Source organism: Tamandua tetradactyla, chromosome 10 (genome assembly GCF_023851605.1).
Source record: "Tamandua tetradactyla isolate mTamTet1 chromosome 10, mTamTet1.pri, whole genome shotgun sequence".
NCBI lineage: Eukaryota > Metazoa > Chordata > Mammalia > Pilosa > Myrmecophagidae > Tamandua > Tamandua tetradactyla.
Window position 1 is genome coordinate 6,187,443 of NC_135336.1, and position 20,124 is coordinate 6,207,566.

A 20,124-nucleotide genomic window follows, 5' to 3' on the forward strand; every position below is an offset into this window, starting at 1 on the left:
GACGACTTCAAAATTATGTAGATACCACCATCTTCAGCTTTTACTGTGTAGAGTAAAAAACAACGCTCATCTTGAAAGTTCTGAACCATCTGATCACTAACAAGAATGTGAATCCCAGTAGGACCCTGTCTGTAAACCTGGTTAATTTGGTACAAATGAATTTTAAAGGCCAGGACAAGTTTTCGAGCCACTTCTGAGGCCACCACTTCTTTCAAGCAGATAGCATGGTCCACACAGGGTGTCCCACTGCATTCTCGCTTCCACTGCCGGCAGCCTGCTGCGAGGGGCTCAGCTGCTCCTAGCAAACATAGATGGTTAAATGAGGCCTGACCAACCTTGACTTCAGTAAGTTATAATGCCGAATTTCATCAGCTGCACCATACATTTGTGCTAAATCGTCTTTTGTCAATTTTAATAAGCTGGCACCTGAAAAATTGGAAAACATTCTTGTATAGAGAGAGAATCTGATTTTTGAGCAGCCATTGCTGTGTTTCTTGAATCATGGCTGTAAGCTGAAGTTGTTTACCACTAGAGACCTGGGAACTCCATCTCCTTGATGATTTGGGGAAGATGGATTGCTGTCAGGGAGACTGCAAGTGCTCTGCTGTGAAGAGGTGAAAGTGGGCACTGTGGAAGGATTGTTATGCACATAGGATGGGGGACATTGGGCCACAGAGAGCACTCTGAGGATTGTGGTATCATAGGATGGCTGATATTTTTCTTTTTGTGGACAGTTCTCTTGTCCATCTTTTCTCAGTCTTGTTTTTTGTTTTCCGTCTGTTCCTTTAGGCTCAAACACGTTGATTTAACAGCTAGCTGAGTGCAGATGATCCATGGATTCCCCATTTTCATTCTGCTTAAAGGTGTCAGCCTAGATCCTAAAAAGGCATGCCCTTTTCACCTCCATGCTTCTGTGGAGTGAATTCTGTGTTGATGCAATGTACCTGAAGGAAAGCAGATGTGTGTTTTACAGGGAACCACAAAATTTCAACCGCATTTAACTGCTTGGATTTGTCCTTGTGTCAAGTATTCCCAAAGACAATGGAATATCTAAATCAAGAAGTCTGTCTCCTGGGTGATTCCACTTTTAACCTTCAAGTTGCTGATGCTCTGTATATGTCTGTCATATAATTCAATACTTATTATATGCTCTTAACCAATTTTCCACTAATTTCAGGCATATCTCCCATTTTCCAGCAATGAATTTCATATGGTAAGCCACATGGTAAGGCTTGCCATATTTGCAGTCTTGGAGGGGCAGGGGGTGCGATGGGTGCAGGGGCGAGGTCAAAGCGGCCACACTTGGTTCAATAGGTGAGTTTTTCATCATGCAGTTTAAAACCTGTTGGTGATGTTCCAGCACACGTCACGTATTAAAAGGGTAGATGTTTAGTTTCACCATCCAATGGAAGGCTGGAATCTTCCTGCTTAAAATCACGCAACGCCAACACATTGCTCATGTCGTAGGCGCCCAGCTCCTGCCTGATGCTCGAAAGGCTGGCATCGAAGTTGTGCACCAGCCAGTACTCGATCACCTCATCCACCTTGTGCACCCAGGCCATCTTCAGACCTCATTGTCACCCCGAAGAGCGGCCTCTGCGTCCAGGGCGAAAAGGCCAGAGGTCGCGGGAGCATCCTGGGAGGGTGCAGGTGAAGCCTCCAGCGGCTGCTTGACGAGTGATCACCAGTAGCGGCAGGATCACGCCACCCGAGTGAATAGCCAGGTCCCCACAGGCAAAGCCCAGCGACCAGTTGTAGTGGCAGCGCTCCCAGGGGCCAGCCCTGAGTCGCTTCACATCCCACGTGCCCCACTCCGGGCGTAGTTAATGCTGCAGCCGTCGCCACCCGCCCCGCCCGGGGGTCCCCGGCCGCATCCTCCCTGGCACTGCACCGGGTCCAGGGCACAGCCCACCCAAAGGGCCGCGCAGGGTCGATGTTTCCCTGCCACCCGCTCCCCGACCTCGATTCCCGGCCTTCGGCCTGCCTGCCCAAGCTCTAGTGCCGGGCTCCCCTGGCCAACCCCAAGGGCCCAGACCCTAGCTTAGGATGTGGCGCCAACTCCGGGTCAAACTTAAGCTCACTCCAATGATATTTTTAAAATTTTAATTTCCTATTATCCACTACTAAAATATAGAAATGTAAGTGATTTTTGTAAACTGAATAGATATGTATGTTGGAATCTTGCTAAACTCAATTAGTTTCAGTATCTGATTTATAGACTCTTTGGGATTTTCTGTGTAGACAGTTGTATCATCCATAAATTGAAACGTTTTCTTTCTTCCTGCCTAATTTGCATGTCATTTCTTTTCTTGCCTTACTGAACTCCAGTTTGATGTTGGATAGTGTGGAGAGCAGACATCTTTGCCTTGTGTCTGCTGTTAGCAGGGAAGCATTCACTAGTAAGTAGTATATTGTAGGTTTTTTGTAGGTTCATTACATTGAGGAAGACCCCTTCTCAATAGAAGGTTGTATGTGTCCAACAAGAACCTAGGTATGCGACCTTATTTGGAAAAAAAAAGGTATTTTCACTAGCCAAGGTCTGCTGCCATTGGCTCCCTCTCTCTGATAAGTCTCTGCATCACCCCTGTCAAACATTCCATAAACCCACATGCCTTTTCATTCATTCAACTGACACTATTGAGCTATACTGAGCAATGACAAGCATTGTAGTAGGCAAGTGTATCTCTTAAAAAATGATAACCTGGCCTTTGTTAAAAAAAACTTTGAGAGAGAGGCAAGATGGTGGCTTAGGAAGGTACGCGCATCTTAGTTCCTTCTCCAAAGCAACTACTAGGTGACCAGAAACAGTGCAGAACAGCTCCCGGGGCCACGGCAGGGACCAGACACACAGCGTACCCCAGTCTGGACTGGCTGGACCGGCTGCGAGACTCCGCTGCGGTGAGCTCCACGAGCGGCGCACGCTTCCCCGGGCCACGGGGGCTGGCAGCCAGCGCCCCTCCCTACCTTCTTCCCGGACCGGCTGAGAGTCTCGGATCAGCGAGCTCCCCAAGCCGTGGTGGCCGGTGGCCAGTGCCCCTCCCCCACAGGCGGATTCCTGGTCCGGCGGTGAGTCTCGGATCAGTGAGCTCCCCAAGCCGCAGCGGCCGGCGGCCGGTGCCCCTCCCCCACAGGTGGCTGCCCAGAGGGAGAGGAGGGAGTCTCCAACAGTGGCAGGGACTGGGTTCAACCAAACACCAATAGTGGCATTAATAAAGGAGCCAAAACATCTTTTGCTGGTGGGACCTGCAGACAGACAAGCACCACATACTGGGCAGGATAAAAAAAAACAGAGCCCAGAGACTTCACAGAAAAGTCTTTCAACCTGCTGGGTCTCACACTCAGGGAAATCTGATTAAATGTCCAGACGCCAGCAAAAAATAACAAATCACACCAGGAAAATTGAAGATATGGCCCAGTCAAAGGAACAAACCAATAGCTCAAATGAAATACAGGAGCTGAGACAACTAATTCTGAATATACGAACAGAAATGGAAAACCTCTTCAAAACCAAATCAATAAATTGAGGGAGGACATGAAGAAGGCAAGGGATGAACAAAAAGAAGAAATGGGAAGTCTGAAAAAACAAATCACAGAACTTATGGGAATGAAAGATACAGTAGAAGAGATGAAAAAAACAATGGAAATCTACAATGGTAGATTTCAAGAGACAGAGGCTAGAATTAGTGAACTGGAGGATGGAACATCTGAAATTCAAAAAGAAACAGAAACTATAGGGAAAAGAATGGAAAAATTTGAGCTGGGGCTCAGGGAATTGAATGATAATATGAAGCACACAAATATACATGTTGTGGGTGTCCCATAAGGAGAAGAGAAGGGAAAAGGAGGAGAAAAACTAATGGAAGAAATTATCACTGAAAATTTCCCAACTCTTATGAAACACTACAGATCCAAGAAGTGCAGTGCACCCCAAAGAGAATAGATCCAAATAGGCGTTCTCCAAGACACTTACTAGTTAGAATGTCAGAGGTCAAAGAGAAAGAGAGGATCTTGAAAGCAGCAAGAGAAAACCAATCCATCACATACAAGGGAAACCCAATAAGAGTATGTGTAGATTTCTCAGCAGAAACCATGGAGGCAAGGAGACAGTGGGATGATATATTTAAATTACTAAAAGAGAAAAACTGCCAAACAAGAATTCTATATCCAGCAAAATTGTCCTTTATAAATGAGGGAGAAATTAAAACATTTTCAGACAAAAAGTCACTGAGAGAATTTGTGGCCAAGAGACCAGCTCTGCAAGAAATACTAAAGGGAGCACTAGAGTCAGATACAAAAAGACAGAAGAGAGAGATATGGAAAAGAGTGTAGAAAGAAGGAAAATCAGATATGATATATATAATACAAAAGGCAAAATGATAGAGAAAAGTATTACCCAAACAGTAATAACAATAAATGTTAATGGACTGAATTCCCCAATCAAAAGACATAGACTGGCAGAATGGATTAAAAAACAGGATCCTTCTATATGCTGTCACCAGGAAACACATCTTAGACCCAAAGATAAACATAGGTTGAAAGTGAAAGGTTGGGAAAAGATATTTCATGCAAATAACAACCAGAAAAGAGCAGGAGTGGCTATACTAATATCCAACAAATTAGACTTCAAACATAAAACAGTTAAAAGAGACAAAGAAGGACACTATCTACTAATAAAAGGAACAATTAAACAAGAAGACATAACATCATAAATATTTACGCACCGAACCAGAATGCCCCAAAATATGTGAGGAATACACTATAAATACTGAAAAGGGAAATAGACACATCTACCATAATGGTTGGAGACTTCAATTCCCCACTCTCATCAATGGACAGAACATCTAGACAGAGGATCAATAAAGAAACAGAGAATTTGAATATTACAATAAATGAGCTAGACTTAACAGACATTTATAGGACATTACATCCCACAACAGCAGGATACACCTTTTTCTCAAGTACTCATGGATCATTCTCAAAGATAGACCATATGCTGGGTCACAAAGCAAGTCTCAACAAATTTAAAAAGACTGAAATCATACACAACACTTTCTCAGATCATAAAGAAATGAAGTTGGAAATCAATAATAGGCAGAGTGCCAGAAAATTCACAAATACGTGCAGGCTCAGCAACACACTCTTAAACAACCAGTGGGTCAAGGAAGAAATTACAAGAGAAATTAGTAAATATCTCAAGGTGAATGAAAATGAAAACACAACATATCAAAACCTATGGGACACAGCAAAGGCAGTGCTAAGAGGGAAATTTATTGCCCTAAATGCCTATATCAGAGAAGAAGAAAAGGCAAAAATGCAGGAATTAACTGTCCACTTGGAAGAACTGGAGAAAGATCAGCAAACTAACCCCAAAGCAAGCAAAAGGAAAGAAATAACAAAGATTAGAGCAGAAATAAATGAAATTGAGAACATGAAAACAATAGAGAAAATCAATAAGACCAGAAGTTGGTTCTATGAGAAAATCAACAAGATTGATGGGCCCTTAGCGAGACTGACAAAAAGAAGAAGAGAGAGGACGCAAATAAATAAGATCAGAAATGGAAGAGGAGACATAACCACTGACCTCACAGAAATAAAGGAGGTAATAACAGGATACTATGAACAACTTTATGCTAATAAATACAACAATGTAGATGAAATGGACAAGTTGCTAGAAAGGCATGAACAACCAACTTTGACTCAAGAAGAAATAGATGACCTCAGCAAACCAATCACAGGTAAAGAAATTGAATCAGTCATTCAAAAGCTTCCCCCCAAAAAACAGCCCAGGACCAGACGGCTTCACATGTGAATTCTACCAAACATTCCAGAAAGAACTAATACCAACCCTGCTCAAACTCTTCAAAAAAATTGAAGTGGAGGGAAAGCTACCTAATTCATTCTATGAAGCCAACATCACCCTCATACCAAAACGAGGCAAAGATATTACAAAAAAAAGAAAACTACAGACCAATCTCGCTAATGAATATAGATGCAAAAATCCTCAACAAAATTCTAGCAAATCGATTCCAGCAATACATTAAAAGAATTATACATCATGACCAAATAGGATTCATCCCAGGTATGCAAGGATGGTTCAACATAAGAAAATCAATTAATGTAATACACCATATCAACAAATCAAAGCAGAAAAATCACATGAACATCTCAATTGATGCAGAGAAGGTATTTGACAAGATTCAACATCCTTTCCTGTTGAAAACACTTCAAAGGATAGGAATACAAGGGAACCTCCTTAAAATGATAGAGGGAATATATGAAAAACCCACAGCTAATATCATCCTCAATGGGGAAAAATTGAAAACTTTCCCCCTAAGATCAGGAACAAGACAAGGATGTCCATTATCACCACTATTATTCAACATTGTGTTAGAGATTCTAGCCAGAGCAATTAGACAAGAAAAAGAAATACAAGGCATCAAAATTGGAAAGGAAGAAGTAAAACTATCACTGTTTGCAGATGATATGATACTATATGTCGAAAACCCTGAAAAATCCACAGCAAAACTACTAGAGCTAATAAATGAGTACAGCAAAGTAGCAGGTTACAAGATCAACATTCAAAAATCTGTAGTGTTTCTATACACTAGCAATGAACAAGCTGAGGGGGAAATCAAGAAACGAATTCCATTTACAATTGCAACTAAAAGAATAAAATACTTAGGAATAAATTTAACTAAAGAGACAAAAGACCTATACAAAGAAAACTACAGAAAACTGTTAAAAGAAATCACAGAAGACCTAAATAGATGGAAGGGCATACCGTGTTCATGGATTGGAAGACTAAATATAGTTAAGATGTCAATTCTACCTAAATTGATTTACAGATTAATGTAATACCAATCAAAATCCCAACAACTTACTTTTCAGAAATAGAAAAACCAATAAGCAAATTTATCTGGAAGGGCAGGGTGCCCTGAATTGCTAAAAGTATCTTGAGGAAAAAAAACGAAGCTGGAGGTCTCACGCTGCCAGACTTTAAGGCATATTATGAAGCCACAGTGATCAAAACAGCATGGTACTGGCATAAAGATAGATATATCGACCAATGGAATCAAATAGAGTCCTCAGATATAGACCCTCTCATCTATGGACATTTGATCTTTGATAAGGCAGTCAAGCCAACTCATCTGGGACAGAACAGTCTCTTCAATAAATGGTGCCTAGAGAACTGGGTATCCACATGCAAAAGAATGAAAGAGAACCCATATCTCACACCCTATACAAAAGTTAACTCAAAATGGATCAAAGATCTAAACATTAGGTCTAAGACCATAAAACAGTTAGAGGAAAATGTAGGGAGATATCTTATGAATCTTACAATTGGAGGCAGTTTTATGGACCTTAAACCTAAAGCAAGAGCACTGAAGAAAGAAAGAAAGAAATGGGAGCTCCTCAAAATTAAACACTTTTGTGCATCAAAGAACTTCATCAAGAAAGTAGAAAGATAGCCTACACAATGGGAGACAATATTTGGAAATGGCATATCAGATAAAGTTCTAGTATCCAGAATTTATTAAGAGATTGTTCAACTCAACAACAAAAAGACAGCCAACCCAATTACAAAATGGGAAAAAGACTTGAACAGACACCTCTCAGAAGAGGAAATACAAATGGCCAAAAGGCACATGAAGAGATGCTCAATGTCCCTGGCCATTAGAGAAATGCAAATCAAAACCACAATGAGATATCATCTCACACCCACCAGAATGGCCATTATCAACAAAACAGAAAATGACAAGTGCTGGAGAGGATGTGGAGAAAGAGGCACACTTATCCACTGTTGGTGGGAATGTCAAATGGTGCAACCACTGTGGAAGGCAGTTTGGCGGTTCCTCAAAAAGCTGAATATAGAATTGCCATATGACCCAGCAATATCATTGCTAGGTATCTACTCAGAGGACTTAAGGGCAAAGACACAAATGGACATTTGCACACCAATGTTTATAGCAGCATTATTTACAATTGCAAAGAGATGGAAACAGCCAAAATGTCCATGAACAGACGAGTGGCTAAACAAACTGTGGTATATACATACGATGGAATATTATGCAGCTTTAAGGCAGGATAAACTTATGAAGCATGTAATAACATGGATGGACCTAGAGAACATTATGCAGAGTGACACTAGCCAAAAACTAAAGGGCAAATACTGTATGGTCCCACTGATGTGAACTGACATTAGAGAATAAACTTGGAATATGTCATTGGTAACAGAGACCATCAGGAGATAGAAGTAGGGTAAGATAATGGGTAATTGGAGCTGACAGGATACAGACTGTGCAACAAACCTGGATAGAAAAACTCAGAAGTGGACAGCACAATACTACCTAATTGTATGTTAAAACGCTGAATGAAGCTGCATCTGAGGTATAGTTTTTTTTTCTTTTTTATATATTTTTTATTTTTTTCTCTCTATTATCATTTTATTTCTTTTTCTGCTGTCTTTCTATTTCTTTTTCTAAATCGATGCAAATCTACTAAGAAATGATGAATATGCATCTATGTGATGATATTAAGAATTACTGATTGTATATGTAGAATGGAATGATTTCTAAATGTTGTGTTAGTTAATTTTTTTAATTAATAAAAAAATGATAACCTTAAAAAATAAAATTATCTCTATTTTAAAGAGAGGCTTAATTTTGCCTCACCTCAAAGTCTGAGCTTATATCCTAGGTCCTCCTCCTCCTGGAAGAATAGAAGCTTTATCTCAGGGGCACATGAAGAGAGAAAGAGAAAAGCCAGACCACTGGGTGTGAAAAACCACTGCACCTCTGGTAAGAACAGGGTCTGTGGTTGTCTGCTCTCTGAAATGCCCAGTATGGCCACTCCGCTCTTCTTGGTATGGATGAATAAGTTGGCCAGCACTTATTCTCATATTTGAATTAAAAAAAATTCTCTAGGTTACTGTTTTGGTTTGTTAAAGCTGCCAAAATGTAATATACCAGAAATGGGTTGGCTTTTACAATGGGGATTTATTAGCTTCTAAATTTACAGTTCTGTGGCCATGAAAATGCCCAAATTAAGGCATCACCAGGACAATACATTTTCTGAAGAAAAGTCACTGGCATCTGGGACACCTCAGTCACATGGAAAGGCACATGGCAGGGGTTTGCTTGTCTTCTCGTGGGTTTTGTTGATTTCAGCTTCTTATTCCAGTGGCTTCCTCTCTGCATATCTGTGAGTCCTCTTAGCTTCTCTGGGATTTTCCTCTATATCTCTCTCTGAGCTTTTTCTATCTTTTGTCTTCATAAAAGACTCCAGTAAGAGGATTAAGACTCATCTTGATGGGATGGGTCACATCTCAATTGAAATAACCTAACCAAAAGGTCCCACCTGCAATTGGTCTGTACCCACAGCAATGGATTAAAAGAACATGGCCAGGGTGGGCCACAAAAAGACTCAATGGCAGAGCTCTCGCCTGCCATGCCAGGGACCCAGGTTCGATTCTTGGTGCCTGCCCATGTATAAAAAAAAAAAAAGAAAGAAAAAAGAAAAGAACGTAGTGAAAGCACCATAGTTACACTTATACTTTCTGCCATACAGTTTATTTATTCAATGTTTTTAATTAAAAATTATACATATATGATGGTTTGATTCTGGTATCAACTTGGACAAATGATTATGCCCAGTTGTCTGGTCAGTCAAGCAATGACCTGACCATTGCTGCAGGATATTTTACAGCTGGTCGACAAACCAGAAGGTTGGTGTACTAAATCATCAGCCAGTTGACTGATTACATCTGAGATCAACTAAGGCATGTCTCCTACAACAAGATAATCCAATTAGTTGAAGGCTTTTAAGGAAGAAGAGAATCTCTTTCATTACTTCTTCAGCCAATGAGCCGCTTCTGTGGAGGTCATCTAAACCCTTCAATGGATCCGCCAACTTCACAGCCAGCCCTACAGATTTTGGACTCTTCCATTCCCACAGTTGTGTGAGACAGTTTTAAAAATCTCATATTTATAGATCTCTCCTGTTGGTACTCTTTCTCCAGATAACCCTAACACATCTTGATACCAGGAGTGGTTCTTGAGGAACAGAATCTCAAAAATGGGTTTATACAATTGGTTTTCTACTCTGATTACATTCAGAGGCACTAATGACTCTGTATTCACTAATCAAGATGGTACTGACAGTCCATGGGGTAAGCTGGCAAAAGAGATATTAAAAATATCACCATTAGATTTTGCTAATTGAATGCTCATATGAGGCAAGGCTCTGGGTGAAAATGCTTTTGACACCTTTATGGAGTTTTTGAAATTAAAAGGTATAATAATGTTGGCTGGTTGTTGTTAGATATGCCAGATACAGTGATAAGGGAAAAAGAGGCCCTGAAGGCTTCAAATTTGCACCTTAAGTGCTGTATGAACAATGTAAAAGTTTCCATGTGTGCCCTGAAAAAAAATATTTCCTGTAGTCACAGATTTGAGATCTCTGAAAACCAGACACAAAGCCTCATTGTGTAAGTAGCAGATTTACAACATAAAACTAAAATCTAAACGTCTCTCTCCTTCCTTAAAAGTCAATGGATTGGATTAACCTGTTGGTGGGAGACACTCCTTAGTTGATTGCTGATGCAGTCAGCCACAGATGCAATCAACTGATTGATGATTTACTACACGAGCCTTCTGATCTATCAACCAGTCACAAAATACCCTTGCAGCCACAGTCAGGCCAGTTCTTGCCTGACCAGACAACTGGGCATCATTGTATGGCCAAGTTGATATCAGAACCTAACCATTACAATGTGCCATATCTCCATGGAGATAATATGATAAAAAGTTTCCACTCTAAAATACTGAATCAGTATTAAAAGAAACAGCTGCTCCCACAAGATTTGATCAGGATTAAAACATGGCTTTTCTGGGGCACATAATATATTCAAATCAGCACAAACACCCGCTCCCCTTTTTAATTGTCTATGTCTTAAGCCTTCTTTATATTCCATTTTTTCTAAGCTTACAGTTACATCCACTCATGCCTGACCATCTCAGATCCATTTCTGTGATCAGGGTAACTATACACATTTAGAAGGTAGAGACTCTGATTCCATTTTTAGAATAGGGATCCCCTTCTCACCGCTATGACAACTTGAGTCAAAGAAAAATGTACCCTTCCTTTTGGCAGATATAGCTTTAAAGAAGGACATGTCTTGACAAAGGGAAGTCTGGCAGAGTTTTAGCCCCCATTAACTCCTTTGGCCAGGCTTCTTTGTGTAAAACCAAGCTGCACAATCATACAAGAGATTTCCAAATTAGTCCTAGGTCTGGGATCCATGAAGAGTATCACCTTAATCTTTTTAAATGGCTGGCCAGGCCAGTAGACATGATCATGCCACAGTTTACAATCGTACATTTGCATGACTATTTGATTAATATCTGCCCTAAGTCTAAACTGTAAGTTCCATGAGGGAAGGGACTCCATTTATATTCATGCCATGTGCAAGTGCCTACTATAGAGCCTGGCACAAAGTAAGCACAAGTATTTGTTCAAACTTTTTTGTAATTTTGTTCCCATTACTTTGGGAAAAGCAAAAAGTTACCTTATGACTCAGGCATGCCACTGTCTGTAAGTTATCTATGGTAAACACAGGAACTCACATATACTATGGGGTTCTTTCCATCCTGATCCAAGCTTATGGGGCCAGACTGATTCCTTAGAATGGAACCTTTTATTTGATTGTTTCCCTGGAGATTGAACCCTCAATTTTGGATGTGATCTTTGATTAGATTACCTCCATGGAGATGTGACACACCCAATACTGGTTGTGACCTTCTGACTAGATAAGATGTGACTCTGCCCATTCAAGGTAGGTCTTGATTAGTTTACTGTAGTCCTTTAAAAGGGAAGAAATTTTGGAGAAAGTACAGTTGCTTGAGAGCCAGAACAGACAGAGAGGTTTGGAGATGCAGAAAGAAAATACCCTGGGGAAGCTATTTGAAACCAGAAGCCAAAGGACCAGCACACACAAGCCACATGTCTTCCCAGCTGACAGAGGTGTTCCAGATGTTATTGGCCTTTCTTGAGTCAAGGTATCTTTCTCTAGATACCTTACTTTGGACACTTTTATGGCCTTAGAACTACAGATTGCAACTTAATAAATTCCCTTTACAAAAGCTAACCCATTTCTGGTATAATTCATTTCTGGTATATTGCATTCCAGCAGCATTAGCAAACTAAAATAGATTTTGGTACCAGAGAAATGAGTGCTGTGGTTTACAAATACCAAACATGTTGGAATGGCTTTTTAAATGGATAAGGGGAAAATTTTGGAATAATCATGAGGTGCTTCAGAGAGAAAGCCTGGATTACTTTGGAGAGACAGTTGTTAGAAATGTGGGCTTGAAGATACTTCTGCTAGGCCTTAGGCAGAAATGATGCATGTGTTATTGAAACTGGAAAGAAGATGATCTGTTTTAAAGTGGCAGAGAATTTGGAGAAATTGACGACTACTGTTGGATGGAAGGCAGAATTTAAAAGCCATGAGCTTGGATACTTAGCTGAAGTGATTTCCAAATTAAGTGTGGAAAGTGCAGTCAGGTTTGTCCTTGTAGCTCATAATAAAATGTGTCAATTCCAAGAACAGGAAAGTGATAAGCTGAGATGTGTCAGGAAAGGGATAAGCTGAGAACTGAACTCTTGGGTACAAAGAAATCAGAAACTGGAAGATTCTGGGCTTCCAGAAAGGGAGACCCCAGAGAATAGTGCTCCATGTGAGGATTTAACCAAACATGGAACCAGTCAGCCATTTCAGAAAAAGCCAGAATTGGAAATGGAGTTATCCAGGATTTATGGAAGGTCCTATTGTCTGACAAGTATGATTCCTATATACAGCATGGAAAAACTGACAAGTTTCTTGTGAGATGTGCATAAACAGAACCATGGCCAGTCTAGACTAAAAGGGAAAGGAAAGGGACAAATTGAAGGAAAAATTACTTCAAAGGCAGAACCATGGAAGCTAAAGTCTAAGGGTAAGAAATCTCAGGCCAGGAGAGCAGACCCATCCAACCATATGGAAAGGTGAGCTTGCCTTGGAGGAAGATGGTGGGCCCTCTGCCTCGATGTTCAGGAAGAGTTCTGGCACCCCAGGCCTTGGAAAGGGTGAAGCATATTCCCGGGGGAGTGTGGGGGAGCCTGGTGATCATCCCATTGTTCTATGGGGGTTAAGTGTGTGCCCCAGAGATGGCAGAGAACCTGGGGTACTGCCAAGATGCTTGGAGAGGGTGGAGCCAAGAGAAGGGTGGTCCCCCAATGCACCCCAATGTTGCAACCCTCACCCCAACATTTGGAGAGAACAGGGTCACTGCATAAGCCCTTATGCAGTGGGACTGTCACTCTCTCAAGGCCCAAGGGTGATAAATGGCTCTCAGACTTTGAAACCCAATGGAGTATGCCCTGCAGGTTTTTGGAACTGTTTGGGTCTGGTGACCCCTGTTTTCAATTTCTCCCTATGGCAGTGGGAACATGTATCTTACGACAGTCCCTCCTTTTATATTAGAACCATATAACTTGTTCTGAATCTCACAGGTCAACAGCTAGAGGAAAATTTTGCCTTAGGACAGACCATGTCTGAAACTGATTTTGATATTTTGTACTCTTCTTGATTTTGTGTGGTATTTGTATTGTTAGTGAAATGGCTTAAGGCTTTTGTGATATGATGGAATGAATATATTTTGCATTTAGAAAAACATGTTTTTGCGGGGTCCAGAGGGTGGTATGTACTAGTTTGAAACTGTTATGTATCCCAAAAAGGCCATGTTCTTTCAATCCTGACCCAATCTTGTAGGGCCAGACCTACTGTTTAGGGTGGAACTGTAGTTTTCATGGAGATTGATCCACTCACCCGTGGGTGTGCCCTTTGATAAGATTACCTCCACGGAGATGTGACACACCCAAACATGGGTGTGACCATTTGATTAGATAGAGATGTGACTCTGCCCATTCAAGGTGGGTCTTGATTAGTTTACTAGAGTTCTTTAAAAGGGGAAACATTTTGGAGAAAGTACAGTTGCTTTGGAGCCAACACAGAGAGGTTTAGAGATGCAGAAAGAAAATACCCATGGGAGAGCAGTTTAACACCAGAAGCCAAAGGACCAGCAGACACCAGCCACATGCCTTCCTAGCTGGCAGAGGTGTTCCACACCAGTGGCCTTCCTTGACCAAAGGCTGCCTCAGTTTGGACGTTTTAATAGCCTTAGAACTGTAACCTTGTAACTTAGTAAATTCCCTTTATAAAAGCTAACCCATTTCTGATACATTGCATTACAGAACCAAACTAAAACACCACAGATAGCGAAGAGTAAAGACAGGTAGCTATTTCAAAAGCAGAGTGTTAACTTCCATTTAAATAGAGTAGCAATATATACAACCAACTCTGTGGGTAGCTCTTTACTGGTGACTATGATATTTATATCTTTTCAATAGCTTCTTGTCTCTTCCTCCAATCCATTTGCCAAACCACAGCCAGTATGAAAATTAAGATATTTTTTGACTCAGCCCCCTTTCAATGGTTTCAGATTGCTTATGAAAAAGACAAAATCCTATCAGACTTTATAATGCCCTATTTGATTTGGCTTAGTCTACTTACCTCTGCAAGTTCCTCTCGAGTCATTCTCTTTCTTGCTCTCTGTGTAGCCACCACCCTTTCCCCTAAGTCTCAAAGGCATTTTGCTGTTTTGGGCCTTTACACATGGTGTTTCCTTGCTGAAAATTCTTATCCCCACACCCCTCTCAAAAATCTTCACTTATATGACTTCTGCTCCCCTGAGAGGTCTCAGCTTAAAGTGAGTTCAGAATGCATAATTAGTGCATAATATATAATAATAATAATAATAATTCCCTACTTGCTCCATAATTCTATCACATAGCAGCCTATTTTCCTCCATGCTCTTAATTCTTTTTTTCTTAGTTTATTCTTTTTATACTCCTAATTCAAATCTGTAATCATATGCACCTGTATGATCTGATTGGCATTGATCTTCCCTATTATGGACTGTAATTCTATGAAGATATGCTTGCTCATTAATCTGCAGCATTACCCAGGGGTTTGTACTCTGTTTATTGAATAAATGAAGATACAGTTTTTAAGGATCAGAGAGACATGTTAATATGATATGGGGTAAGGTGACATGAAGAAGGGAAAGCAGACAAGAAAGAGCAACCCCAATACCAGAGCCAGCACTCATTGCCATTGAAAATCCCACAAGCAGCTCACGAGCAGTGTATGAATCAGCAGCAATCTGAATAGCACAGTGGCTATGCTGGTACCCCTCCAGTTCCTGACTTGATTGCTCCCTGTATCTCAGCATCACTCTTCTGCTTCTCTTTATGTTAAATGACCATCAAGAGGAATTTTTTTTCATCTTTAAAAAATTGTTCTTATGAAAAAAGTAATGCTAGCTCATTACTGAAATATTAAATGAGAGGAAGAGAACATTAAAAAAAAACTATTATCCTCTTTACCTAGGGAAAAAAGCAATGTTAACAGCTTGATAAAATAAGACTGCTAGAAAATATTTATGTACACACAGAAAGTTATCTTTCTCTAAAACTGAGACATTGTAGATACTATTTTGTTTGTTCGGGTTTTTTTTGGGGGGGGGGGGGGCAGGAAGGGGAAGTGCATGGGCCAGGAATGGAACCTGGGTTTCCTGCATGGCAGGCGAGAATTCTACCATTGAACTACCCTCATACCCCTGATACTATTTGTAATCACAATTTATCGAAGTACTATATGACTTTGTTTCTGGAACTCTGTTGTCCCAATAACCCTTTATATTTGGAGATCTTAAAATTATTCCAACATTTCACTGTTACAAATAGTACAAAGCAGGAATAACTGGCTGAAAGTAAGTAGAAATCTAAAAGCAACTAATTTGCTTACAAAACTTAAAACATGAATCTATAATAAAATTGGTAAAGTGCTGTAAAACCACATCACAGCAATTCAGATTTCTACTATTTTAAAAGCTAGTGGCTGTGGATAGTAATTTTTTTAAACATAATTGTCAAAAGCGACCAACTTGCTGTCTACTGAAAGGCTTTCAAATTGCATGCCACCACTCCTCTGGAGGATCTTGGACACTCCATTAACAAGAATGGTCCAGTTCTGAACTGGGGGCAAAGAAGCACAGATTCTAAACAGATGGATTAGATTAAAATCTAATGGATTTTAAATGGATTTAGGTACAAAAAATTTTATGTCTCAGAGTAAACTATGGCACATGGTCCTACTGCAGTGTTGGAGATAGGGAAATAGCATGGGATCTGATCAGTGACAAAGGGATTTTTTTTCCCCAGCTTGAAAGAGGCGGGGATAGGGGTATAATGTATAAAACTTATTGGGTTTGACTGCTTGAGTCATTCCTAGCCTATCCACTCTTCTAACCTGGTCTTCTCAGATGTAACCCAAACAATTTTCTTGTCTTTCTACCCATGGTCACATCATGGTTACAATATATGTAACCATGTAATATATGTATATTATTGACCAATATTTGTAGCATGGTCTGTTCTTTTTCCAGCATCTCCTTTAAGTTGCAGGTAGGTAGAAGGAGAAGAAGGGCAAAAGGGAACATGCATGCTCTCGAGGCTACCTCCTTTTAACAAGAGTTACTAGAAACTCCTCCAAACAACCTTGATCATACTTTATTGACAAGAACTGTGTCCACTGCTGTCTGTAGCTGTAGAGGAAGTAGAGGAAGGACAATGTAGTCATTGAAAATGCTGAGCACATTGCCCCCACCCCCAATCCTCCACAAATCAGGGTTCAATAAAGAAGTAAAGAAGAATGAATACAGGAGTAACTAGCAGTCTGTTCTATATATGATTTTGCCATAGAGAATTTGGGGGGTAAATCTAAAAAAGAGAAAGTGGAAGTTCTCAGCAGAAAGACCTAAATGTCCGGCTATTAACACAGGGTGGAAGAAAGTCTAAATTGGTGGGCTACCCACAGTATGGTAAGAAAATACTACGAGAAATAAAAGCATGCCATCTGTACTGACTGCCCTTCAACTCTAATATCCAATCATGAGACACAGAGGAGAGTTCTCTCCTCTCCCTAGTGGGGAGGCCAATGTCCTTAGATTAGGACACTTTCCCATTGGGAACATTTGGAAACAAGAGGCCTTATGTGCAAGTAACAGTAGTGGGTAAATAGAATGGGGATGTGGAGTGTGGTGTGGTTGAGAGACAAAGGTTTCAGTAACTAGAAAATACTGGGAATCAAGCCACAGCTACTACTGAAAGAGTCCACAGTCTAACAGAAATAAAAGCAGATGGGCCCAAAAACAGTGAATCGGTAATTAAAATGGGGGAGGTAGAATACTACCTCTGCCCTATCCTCACCTTTTCACCCCCCAAAATAGTAACAAAGAACCTTTAGCTGTCTATCACAGTTCAGCTTAAGCTGATCAAATACTGTCTAACTATAGAAATCATCTAGCTACCCCTGTTCTGTTCATAGTATATGATTTCATCATGCATTCCATAATAATTTCTACCACTAGCTATTTGACTTGAACCATTCAGATAAAGTCTTAAAGGACACAAGGAAAGAACTGAGGTTCTGGGCTGCCATGTGACCTAATGGGGGTTGAATGACCCCTCCCTTGCGAACTCTGGTTATACTATTTATGTTCTTAAGTCATCTTCATTTGAAAGTCTTCTCAAAGAACATTTTTTATTGTCTTACTGCAGATAAATTGTTCCTAGTAAAGAATGTAACTAGAGTGCTCACCTCTGGGAATTCTTTGGGCAAGGAACTCTGATCAGGTAATGCCCAAAAGTTCAATGCTAATGACATGTAGTTCTTAGTAGGAACTCACTGCATGGCAATTTTTGGAAAGAAAATCAAGGAGATCCCTAGAAGATAGTGAAGATAAACACTCAAAAGCTGGTGAAATACCAATTGAAATACGGTTACAGCCAATAAGCTAGTACCCCCATTCTAGTGTAATAGCATTTGTACATGGGAGGGCAATCCTGTGTTCAGCAACTAGGCACACTTATCAGGTGATTCAAAACAAAAAAATACTAAATTGAACATATTATCTCAAGAAAATACTAAATTGCTATATTTAGCTCTATGTCAAGTTCTCTAGTTAGCCTAGAAACTGCAGATACAGAATAATACAGATTTGAAGTATTGGAGAGACATACTTCATTTGAGAACAATTGAGGGATGGGAAATCATGGTACTTAGTAAAAAAAAAGGCAAATTCCAGAACCTGAATAGCCTGTGTAAAAGCCATGTTTAAAACTAAGGTAATAATACATGGAAGGTCTACTGCAGTTATAAAAGAAAGTACATGTAGGGATGGGAGCGCATTGAAATTATCAATACCCTATCAGCTGTGTGTTGGTTTGAAACTGTTATGTACCCCAGAAAAGCCATATTCTTTTAATCCTAAATCAATTTTGTGGGAACAAACCAAAAATTGTTTAGGGTGTAAACTTTTGGTTAGATTATTTACATGGAGTTGTGACCCCACCTATTCATGATGGGTCTTAGTTTACTAGAGTCCTTAAAAGAGCTCATGGAGAGAGAAAGGGTTCTGAATCTACAGAGAGCAGAGAGGCGCAGATGTTTGGAGATGCTTGGAGAGCCTACACAGAGTACAGAGAGATGAAATCAAGGCACAGACATCTGGAGATACTAAGCTAAGAGATGAAACCCAGAGTCTGCCCCAGAAAAGCTAAGTAAGGAATCACAGATGTTTAGAGCAAAGGCTACTGGAAACAGGAGCTGAGAGAGCCATTTGAAACCAGAAGCTGGGAGAGGAGGACAGCAGATGTCACAATGTGCCTTTGCATATGACTGAGGAACTGGGATGCTGCTTTTCATCTGAGAAGGTATTCTCTTGTTGGCGTTTTCATTTGGACATTTTCACAGCCATAGAATTGTAACTGGTAACTTAATAAATCCCCTTTATAAAAGCCAATCCATTTCTGGTATGTTACATTCTGACAGGTTTCGCAAACCAAAACAAGATTGGAACAAGGCTGATCACTGCACATCATTTAACTGGTGGTGTGAGAAGGAAGATCCACTCCCCATGCCCTAAGACACTTCCTGGGCCCTGCCCTCCTAAGCATAGTCCCTAATCCTTTCGATATAAGCTTCTCTTAAGTTGAAGCTAAAGGGAATAGACACCAGTACTTGTGTTCTAGTTTGCTAGCTGCCGGAATGCAACACACCAGAGACGGATTGGCTTTTAATAAAAGGGGATTTATTTTGTTGGTTCTTCAGAGGAAAGGCAGCTAACTTTCCACTGAGGTTCTTTCTTATGTGGAAGGCACAGGATGGTCTCTGCTGGTCTTCTCTCCAGGCCCCTGGGTTCCAACAACTTTCCCCGGGGTGACTTCTTTCTGCATCTCCAAAACCCTGGGCTGAGCTGCAAGTGCTGAGATGAGGTATGCTGAACTGCTTTGGCTGTGCTACGTAGAGCTCTCTCATTTAAGCACCAGCCAATTAAGTCAAACATCATTCACTGCAGCAGGCACGCCTCTTAGCCGACTGCAGATGCAATTAGTAACAGATGAGGTTCACGTACCATTGGCTCATGTCCACAGCAACAAGAATAGGTATGCTCACCTGGCCAAGTTGACAAATGAATTTAACTAACACAACTTGTAACACCAAGGATGCACATAAAGGCCCCATTCTATAATTTCCATATTAAGAACCACAAACTGGACTTTAGGTTTTGGCAAAAAAATGGAGGTCCATGCCTAATTCTTCTGCTTACTGGATGTGAAGATCACATGCACATCAATGGCTGCCAGAGGAATACAGTTTGAGCTGCTGCTTAGGGTGAACTAGCATCGGACCCAATAGATGACTCCTAAAAATTCATATTAGATTCAGGAACCGAATTTCCTAAATCGTTTCCAAAGTTCAGATTGACGTGTAAGTTCAGTGATCTGTGATATAGACCAATTATGCAACAGTTGTGCTGAAGAAATGGTAGTCTTAAGAAATATGGTCTAAAACCATGTCCTTATATTTTGGTTGAGAAGAGAGGTGCATGTTATTAAACAGGGAAAATGTACCTCTATCCCAGACAACTCATAGTATTCAGCAAGACACACCCATAAAGA

General features: G+C 40.5%; 1 pseudogene; it reads right to left on the minus strand.

The window, feature by feature from the left end:
* Positions 1-499: 499 nt before the first annotated feature.
* LOC143648906 (upstream-binding protein 1-like) lies at positions 500-1,562 on the minus strand (annotated as a pseudogene).
* Between the last annotated feature and the right edge of the window lie 18,562 nt (positions 1,563-20,124).